The 9,686-nt window shown below is 34.6% G+C and overlaps 1 pseudogene; it reads left to right on the top strand.

The window, feature by feature from the left end:
- The first annotated feature begins 1,989 nt into the window (after positions 1 to 1,989).
- The window catches only part of LOC143647676 (ribosome-releasing factor 2, mitochondrial-like), a 34,641-nt pseudogene continuing 26,944 nt past the window's right edge, over positions 1,990 to 9,686 (top strand).

Genomic DNA, 9,686 nt, shown 5'->3' with positions numbered 1-9,686 from the left:
TAAAACTTCAGTTTTACAGGTTCTTTTTTTATACATGAGGGCAACTCCATGTTCCTCTGCTCTACCTTTTCCATAGATTATTTAGGAATCCACAAGGATCAGATATCCATGAACTCAGAAGTAAACAAACTTCAAAGGGTGATAATGTACATTTGAAAAACCTATTCAAATATAAACCTGAAAAATTAAGTGTTGTACATATCTGAGGAGAGATTAATATACATATTTGAAAAGAAAGAGAACCACAGTATTCCCTCGGAACAACAAAAGAGGATATGGCATTGAAGGAATCATGAAATTTCTACAAGGGTGTAAAGCATTATGGACACTCTTTTCAATTGAGCTTTTAACATTCAGAGTTTTTTAAAAAATTTATTTATTAATTAAAAATAAAGAAACAAAATAAAACATCAACATACATAATCAGTAATTCACAATATCATCACTTAGTTGCATATTCATCATTTCTTAGAACATTTGCATTAATTCAGAAAAAGAAATAAAAAGACAATAGAAAAAGAAATAAAACAAACACAGGAAAGAAAAAAAAAAGATTATACCTATCATACCCCTTACCCCTCGCTTTCATTGATCACTAGCATTTCAAACTAAATTTATTTTAGCATTTGTTCCCCCTATTATTTATTTTTATTCCATATGTTCTACTCCTTTGTTGACAAGGTAGATAAAAGGAGCATCAGACACAAGGTTTTCACAATCACACAGTCACATTGTGACAGCTGTATCATTATTCAATCATCCTCAAGAAACATGGCTACTGGAACACAGCTCTACATTTTCAGGCAGTTCCCTCCAGCCTCTCCATTACACCTTGAATAACAAGATGATATCTACTTGATGCATAAGAATAACCTCCAGGATAACCTCTCGACTCTGTTTGGAATCTCTCAGCCATTGACACTTTACCTCATTTCCCTCTTTCCCCTTTTGGTCAAGAAGGTTTTCTCAATCCCTTGATGCTAAGTCTCAGCTCATTCTAGGGTTTTTCTCAATCTCTTGATGCTGAGTCTCAGCTCATTCCAAGATCTCTGTCCCACATTGACAGGAAGGTCCACACCCCTGGGAGTCATGTCCCATGTAGAGAGGGGTAGGGTGGTGAGACTGCTCGTTGTGTTGGCTGGAAATAGAGGCCACATCTGAGCAACAAAAGAGGCTCTCTTAGGGGTGACTCTTAGGCCTAAATTTTAAGTAGACTTGACCTATCCTTTGCGGGGTTAAGTTTCATATGAACAAACCCCAAGACTGGGGGCTCAGCCTATAGCTTTGGTTGTCCACACTGCTTGTGAGAATATCAAGAATTCAACTTGGGGAAGCTGAATTTCTCCCCGTTCTCACCATTCCCTGAAGGGGGCTTTGCTGATACTTTTCCACTCACTGATTGACATTCAGATATCTTGACATAAAGTCCTAAGCATTATGGAGGAACTCATTTGTCACCAAGTGGAAGTTTTCATTAATCTATTCACATTTGCTCAACATCGTTCATTTTATAAATATCTAAGTACTATTTCTGCCATCTCTGGTGTTAGATACTTAGAATTTAATTTTTATTAATAAAATGCATTAATAAAACAATACATCTTATATTACAACAAGGGTGACAATACTTCTTGTTTGTTTGTTTTGCACAGGCAGGCACCTGGAAGCGAGCCTGCTGAGCCACCGTGGCCTACCTGACAATACTTTTTAGTTTTATTGGAGAACTTATAGGTTTACAGAACAGTCATGCATAAAATATAGAATTCCTATATACTACTCTGTAATTAATACTTTCAATTGGTGTAGTAAATTTGCTACAATTGATGAAAGCACATTTTTACAATTGTGCTATTAATTATAGTCCAAAAATTAACCCGGGGTTCACTGTGTAGTGCAGTTCCATGGATTTTTGTTTTACTTTAAAAAAATACAATGAAATTTGATGAGCATTTTGATAGTGAAACTAAAGCATAGAAAGCACAGGAGCATATGGAGGTACATCTTGAGATAGTGATGTTTAAGCAAATAGAGGAGTTGCCCAGGCAAAATGTGATGGGACAATCAGTGAATTTTGGAGTGGACAGTTTATGGAACAGCTCTGCAGAAGGTGAGGCCCACTTATCAAAGGGAGCATGACCTTGCCTGACTTTCTCAGGAAGATGCTTCATTTCTTTGTGTCTTGATGTTACCTGCAATTTCCTCAATGGCAGTGCCTATATGCATTTTTTCTCAAAAGGGATGTGTCTTTTCAACATAAGACCATGCCTTATTGAGCTAGATAGTCAATCCATGTGTTTAATATGTTCCACACTTAATAAACGATTTTACGCACCATTAGGAGCATCCATTATTGCTCCCTGTTTACACGCGAAATCTAGTTTAGAATATTTATTCACCAAGAAAGCTAATCTAAGAGAATAGTTGGCTATCATTCAATTAATAAGTCCAATTAATAAGCCAATTGATGACTGACTTTGTACTGGGACATGTGGAAATGATGCAATTCACCAAAGCGGAAAAATACCTGCAGAAAGAAACAACTGTTGCCACTTTTTTAACATAAGAGTTATGGATATTTACAAGAAGCCATATTGATTATAACTATTAAATAATGGCAAATTCACAGTGTTTGATATGAGTGATAACTGATCAGAATTATGCTTTTTGAGAATGGGGGGTGACATCAAGATATCAGATGATAAAAGGACTTGAGGAGTTAAGATAGTCTCTAATGGTATGGAAAGAAAGAGTAGGATGAGAAAATGATGAATTTACACTTTGGTATTAACTTTAATATGTGGGACAATGAAAGGAAGGAGACTGATGATTCTGAGGTCTTGCCTTTAGAGGAAAGTGTTGCCATCAACTGAACTACAAAATACTTGCGAGAACAGAGTTAGAAGGGAAAAATTGATTCAATTTTAGCCATTCTAATTTGCGGTTTTAGTGTGTATTTAGTTTGAGTTGATCAGCAAATTGCTGGATATATCATAGTATATTTTAAGACCCATCAAATTTGGAGATAGGTAGTCATTCATTCATTTGATCATTTCTCAAACATTTATTGAGCATTTTTAATATACTAGGCACTATTTCAGGCCTTAGATTGAGTTTCTCATTTAAGATACATGTTTTGACATCATAAGATTCCAGGCAGATAGAGAAATATATCAAACACATAATCCATGACTTAACTGCCCAAAAACACTGGGAAAGTTACTAGAGTTCTAAGAATGAGATTCTTATCTTCAGAGTATGTTGCTAATAATTACTTCAAAGATTGTTTCTAAATATAAATTAGATAGCACACATAAAGATCTTGTTTATACTAGTAAAAGGCAATTATATTATTGTTACTGATTTTAACATAATCAAGGAGGAAAAAGAAAAAATTAGTGGCAAAAAAAGGTAAAATTAGGACAAAAAAGAGGGAGAGGAAAATCAACAGAGAAAGAAGCTGTCAAATATAGTGTATTAGTAAGAGGCCAAAAAGGAGAACAAATGAATAAAAGGGAAAAAGGTATTTAGATAGATCACTTGGTGTGTGATTTGCTATATCCTAACCTGACTAGCAGAGCTCAGAGGAGAGTAACACCTTTATATTACTGAAAGAAAATTACAGTAAAACTAGATGTATATACCTAGAAAAAGTTATTCTTCAAGTATAAGAATCAAAGAGACATGTTTTTAGGAAAGTGAAAACAGATATAATAATCAAAACATCCTTAGTAAGGAAATTTTATTTTTTAAATAATTTCAGTTTTACAAAAGAACTACAAAGGAAATATAGAGAGAGTTCCCATTGCATACCCTAATGTTAAAATCTACATGTGACGATATAGACATGCCAATGGTACATTGATCACACCTAGGATATTAAAATTGGTACAATACTGTATAAAACACTAGAGAATTTACTTGGATTTCCCCAACATTTTCACTAATATATTTTTCTGGTCTAGGTTCTAATCCAGGATATCACCTTGAATTTATTAACATGTTATTTTAGCTCTTTCATCCTGTGACAGTTGCTCTCCTTGCTCTTATGACCTTGACACTTTCTTTCTATTTCACATGTGCCAGCCTCAGGAATTGAACCCAGGTCTCCTGCATGACAGGCCAGAATTCTACCATGAAACTATCCTTGCACTGCCAACCTTAATGCTTTTGAAGGCTACTGGCCAGGAATATTTTTGAACATTCGACAATTTGGTTTTCCCTGATGCTTTCTCCTGTTTGAGTGGGAAAATATCACAAGGGGTGAAGTGTCCTCTTCACCATATCATGTCAGAGCACATGATAGCAAGATGACTCCTTGCTGTTGATGTTAACCTTAATCACTTGGTGAAGGTGGTCCAGGAATTTTCCATTTCTCATAGCGAATGATCGCACACATAATGGTTTAAACCAATATTAATTTATTATCTTACAGTTTCTTTAAGTCAAGAATCTAGGTGTGGCTCAATGGATTGTCTGCTCATGGTCTCAGAAGATTGAAATCAAGGTGTCAGTTGGGATATATTTTCATGTGGAGGTTTGATAAGGGAGTATCTACATAGATTATATAGAATTCTCCCACATGGGAAATTTGTCTCTTTTCTCCAATTTATTTGCTTATTCAATCATTTATTTTCATAAATATTAATTGATGGATATTTATTTTATTCTTTACTTTATAACCCAGTGGATTAGTATTCTATTGCATGGACATATTATTTATTTTGTTGCTCAAATTGTTTCAACTCTGGCCACTGGTATTTCTTTCTGTTAGTTTCTGTGTTTATTTGACATTGCAGCAGTCTAAAGCTGTATGTATCCCAGAAAAGATCATGTTCTTTTCATCCATTTCTGTGAGTGTAGATCTGTTGCAGATGGTATTTTTTTATTAGGTTATTGCAATTGAGATGTGACCTACCTCATTCAAGGTGGGTCTTAATCCTGCTAATTGGAATCCTATATAAGAGGATAACACAAGCAAAAACCCCCAGGGAAGCTGTGAAGAAGTCACTGAAGCCAAAATCTGGAAGCAAAGAAACCCAGGAGAGAAGAACCAGAAGACGTCTCCATTGCCTCGCTGTCTGATAGAGGAGCCCAAGTTCAATGGTAACCAGTCTTCAGGGAAGGCATCATCCTGGTGATGCCTTGATTTGGACAGTTTTCATAGCTTAAGAATTGTACACTTGTAAGTTAATAAATCCCCATTGTAAAAGGCAACTTATTTCTGGTATATTGCATTTTGTCAGCTATAGCAAACCAAAATAGACATAACACCATTATTGGGACTTTTTTTTAGCACTTCCTCATTTTCTGGCACAAAAAGATGTTCCAAGTTCATCTTTCATAGTTTCTGCCTCATCCGTACAATCAGCTATTTCTCCATGTGTCCTAGTTCTTTCATTAAGAGACCAGCATTAGGAAACAAAATCTGGGAACTAAGGGTGCTCCTTGGAGCTAGGCCCACTCAGTCAACAAAGCAAGGAAATACATGTGTGTAGACTGATCCATATATATATATTTATAAATACATACATAAGCATATCTATAAATATTTCTATATATAGTCACCTGTATCTTTATTAAGCTAAACATGAATTCATACTGATATCTCCAATTTTAATCCAATATCCTATGGATAACCTTCTCACTGTAATAATAAGAATTCTGGCTCCTGCCATCACTTCCAGTGTACATGTATAATGATTTCAGGATTGTTACCTGTACACTGTACAGGAAACAACTTTATCAACTAAAGTAGCATATTATGTACAATTTGTTTTGCCTTTCTTCAGTCTTAAAAGTCTCCAATTATTTCCAAGTTACTTAAGAAAACACCTCCCCTTCTCCCAATCTTATCAGTGAGATCATTTCATACATTTGTAATACATGTAGATTCTTTTATTACTGTCTTCATTCCACCTTGAAATCGCCAACCTGGTACAAGATTGTTTTCAAATTTGTACATGATAATATTCAGTCTTTGCTCTGTAAAGTTCTGTGGGCTTGAGTGTGCATTGTATCATTTATCCACCATATAAAATACTCTGTGTGATCATTTCATCCCCCTAAAAATCTACTCTATTTCATTTCTTCAATCCTTCCCTCTCCTTAAACTTCTAAAAGAAGCAGGGATCAACTTATTATCTCCTTTTGCTTTCCAGAATATCATATAAATGGAATCATAGAATATGTGGACTTTTGATATTCACCTCTTTCACTCGGCAAGATGCATTTAAGATTTGTCCATTTTTTTTCATTACTTGACAGTTCATTCCTATTTCACTTGATAATATTCCATTGTATGGCCTTACAATAATTTGCTGATGGAGAAATCATAACATGGCTGCCGTGGCAGATGCAAGGCAACACAAACTGAAATCTGCCCTCTGCCCTAGCAACAATGGTGACCAATCCCAGAAATCTGCCCTCCACACTAGCAACAACGGTGACCAATCCCAGCCTGACACGTGTCCCTGCGTGCCCCCAGCCTATATAAGCCTGTGCACTTCCTCAATAAAGCAGATGCCTTCCACTCACCCCTGAGGGTTGTCTCCTGAGTCATGTGCTGTGTGCTCTGTGTCTGTGTGACTGACTCAATACGGCCACTTACCCCCAGCCATCAGCTAACCAACCATCAGCTACCCAACAATTTGCATATCATTCAATTATTGAAAGAGTCTAAATTTTTACTATGTTAAATAAATCTTCTATAAACTTTGATCTGCAAGGTTTTTTTTGTGGACATAAGTTTTTAAATCAGTTAGATAATTCCTAGGAGCACAATTATTGGATTGAATGGCGAGACTATATTTAGGTTCTAAAGGAATGGTCACGTTTTCTTCCACAGCATACACATCATTTTGTGCTCTTATCATCAAGGAATGAGAGTTCCTGTTGCCTGGAATTGTCAGGTTTTTTAGTGTGTGTGTGCATTTATTTTAAATATTCTAACAGGTGTATGGTATTATTTTAACTTACCTTTTCTTAATTACAAATGATGTTGAACATATTTTCATATTCTTGTTTTCCATATGTGTAGCTTCTGCAGTAGTGCCCATTCTGATACTTCACTCATTTTTAAACTGGCTTATTAGTTTTCTCTTGCAGAGTTTTAAGAGTTCTTGTAAATTCTGGATGCAAGTCCTTTTTCAGATTTTTTTCAACTATTTTATCCCAGCCTTTCCATTCTTTTAATCATTTCTTTGGTTGTGCAGAAGTTTTTAATTTATTTATCCAGTTATTTAATTTTTTTCTTTCAAAGATCATGTTTTTGGTTTTATGTCTAAAATCTCATCTTCAAACACAATTTCACACAGATTTTCTAGTGTTTCATTTTACATTTAAGTCTATGATCCATTTTAAGTAAATTTGTGTATGATATATTAGGTCTCTGCCTATGTTCAATTTAAGGAATAGTTCTTTTTTTTTTTTTTTACATGGGGCAGGCACTGGCAAACAAGCCCAGGTTTCCAGCATGGCAGGTGAAAACTCTGCCACTGAGCCACCGTTGCCCACCCAAGGAATAGTTTTTAAGGGCATATGAGATAAGGGTGAAATGATCAGCATGGTGATTCACAACAGAATTTTTTAAAGATAACAGAAGTTAATTAATTAAGCACCACTAACAATACTGAGCTATGACTGTAATATATTCGTATAAAGTTTTTTCTTCAATAGCTGACAATAAACAGACGATGATAAAAATAAAAGCTGTGATGCTTCCATATCTGGATGGCACAGATGTTTGGTACATTTTAAAGAAATCATGAAACATGCCAAAGAACTGAAAAACTGTGTCAAGTGGTAAAGGCCTGAATACAAAGAGGAGCCCATTACTCAATGTTCAATAAAATGCACTGTTAAAAATATTAATGTAAGGAATTGAGGAAAGGCATTTTTTAGGCTTTGGGTGTGGCTAATATACTCTCTCAAAAAATACATATTTAATTTGAGAAAACTTGAAATATAGATGATAACATGGTTTTCTGAATCCTATTATACTATATTCAGACAATTTCATTTGACAGTGAATTGGTAGGCTATTTAAAATACTGAAAATGAAAAGAGAAAATGAACCAAGAATCAATACAAAATTGGAAGGAAAAGAAATAGGAAAAAGATGTCAATATTTTATGATTCCATCCATTTTAGCACAGCCACTCTTTGTTAAGGTACCTGCAATACTTTGGTGATAGAAAGGTAAATAAGGCATAGTGTATTCTGAGGGAATACACTATCTAATAAGGTAGAAAGACATTTGTTCAAATAACTTAAGTTGTACATCAAAATAGACTTACATACAGAAGAGGTATCATCTCACTGAAGAATTTATAAATAGGGTGGAAGAGCACTCAGTAGAAAGAACAGCAGATGCAGTGGCATGGAAGTGTGAAACTGCATTGTATGTTTATTGAATTATAGGCAATTCAGTGATTTCTTGCAATATAAAATATAACAGATTTTTAAAAGAGCATTTTTTGTAATCTCATACTCCCTTTGTGAAGTCTTGCAATCTGAATGTGTATATGAACAGAAGTTGTAAGCTTTTGTCCTTCAAATATATATAACAGAATTCATCAGATGAGTGATTCTTTTCTTTTAACCATGGACTGAAAATAATTCTTCAATACTTTGTCCTAATCATCTATCTTTTGGAAACCTCAAGCATATAGAATGAGTCTGTTCAGATTTGTTTCTATCCTTTCATTTTGGTGCCAGTCACATACCATATACAGCCCAGAGACACTGGTTAAAAATAATAAAGGAAAAAATTTCCACATTAATTATGCCAACCATACAAATGACATCTCTCAGATCATAAAAGTGACAACTCTCAGATGGTAACGCACTATAATTATAGTATTTTAAGCCCTATTATATATCCATCTATGCATTTTTTCTGCTAAATCCCATCCAAGTTTATTAGATTATTAAGATGTCTGATGTTTTATAACAAAATAGTAAAAAAAGCAATTGATATTTCCAATTGTGTTCAGGAACTGGCTGGTACTACTCACAAAAGCCAATTGAGTATGTCTTTACAACTTCATGCCCAATGACCTCACATCTGTGGGCTGCAATTGGCTGTGGTAGGAATATGTATACAACAGTGCACAAATATTGGGAATAGTTTAATTTTTCTCCCAGTTATTAAACATATAGGAGCCCTCCTCTGGATATTCCTTGATGATCATCTTAAATATTGGAAGGAAAGGTATTACATAGTTCACAGATCACTTGAATGTATGAAAGATTCCTACATACGTAGAAAAACATTTATAATATATAAAGGTTACTTTACTTTTTAATAAATTCATGTTTTAGAAATGATTATTATTGTTAACATTGAAAAATATGTTCCAACACAAGAGGAAGCTTCGAACTAATGTAAGTTTTAATGTCAACCCAGAACAGTGGAAACTAAAATACTGGCATTATACATTTTACTATGTAAATTCTGTAAGAGTGAAAAAAGACTACCACATGAAGTTCCCTCATGCAAAGCACACTGAGAGCCAGATTCAAATGGTTCTATGTATTGGAAAAGCATAAGATGCCTGTGAATTTCCACAGTTTGTCTGTATTTTGTGTATTAAGCTGTCAGGGACTATCTAAATCACTTCCTTTTCTGTCACTCTGCCTTCGAACAACATCCTTTGAGACACAACAGTATTCAGCAATGACCTCCC

Source organism: Tamandua tetradactyla, chromosome 10, assembly GCF_023851605.1.
Source record: "Tamandua tetradactyla isolate mTamTet1 chromosome 10, mTamTet1.pri, whole genome shotgun sequence".
NCBI lineage: Eukaryota > Metazoa > Chordata > Mammalia > Pilosa > Myrmecophagidae > Tamandua > Tamandua tetradactyla.
The sequence above is the reverse complement of the archived record's forward strand: the minus strand, read 5'-3'. Positions and strand labels throughout refer to the sequence as shown.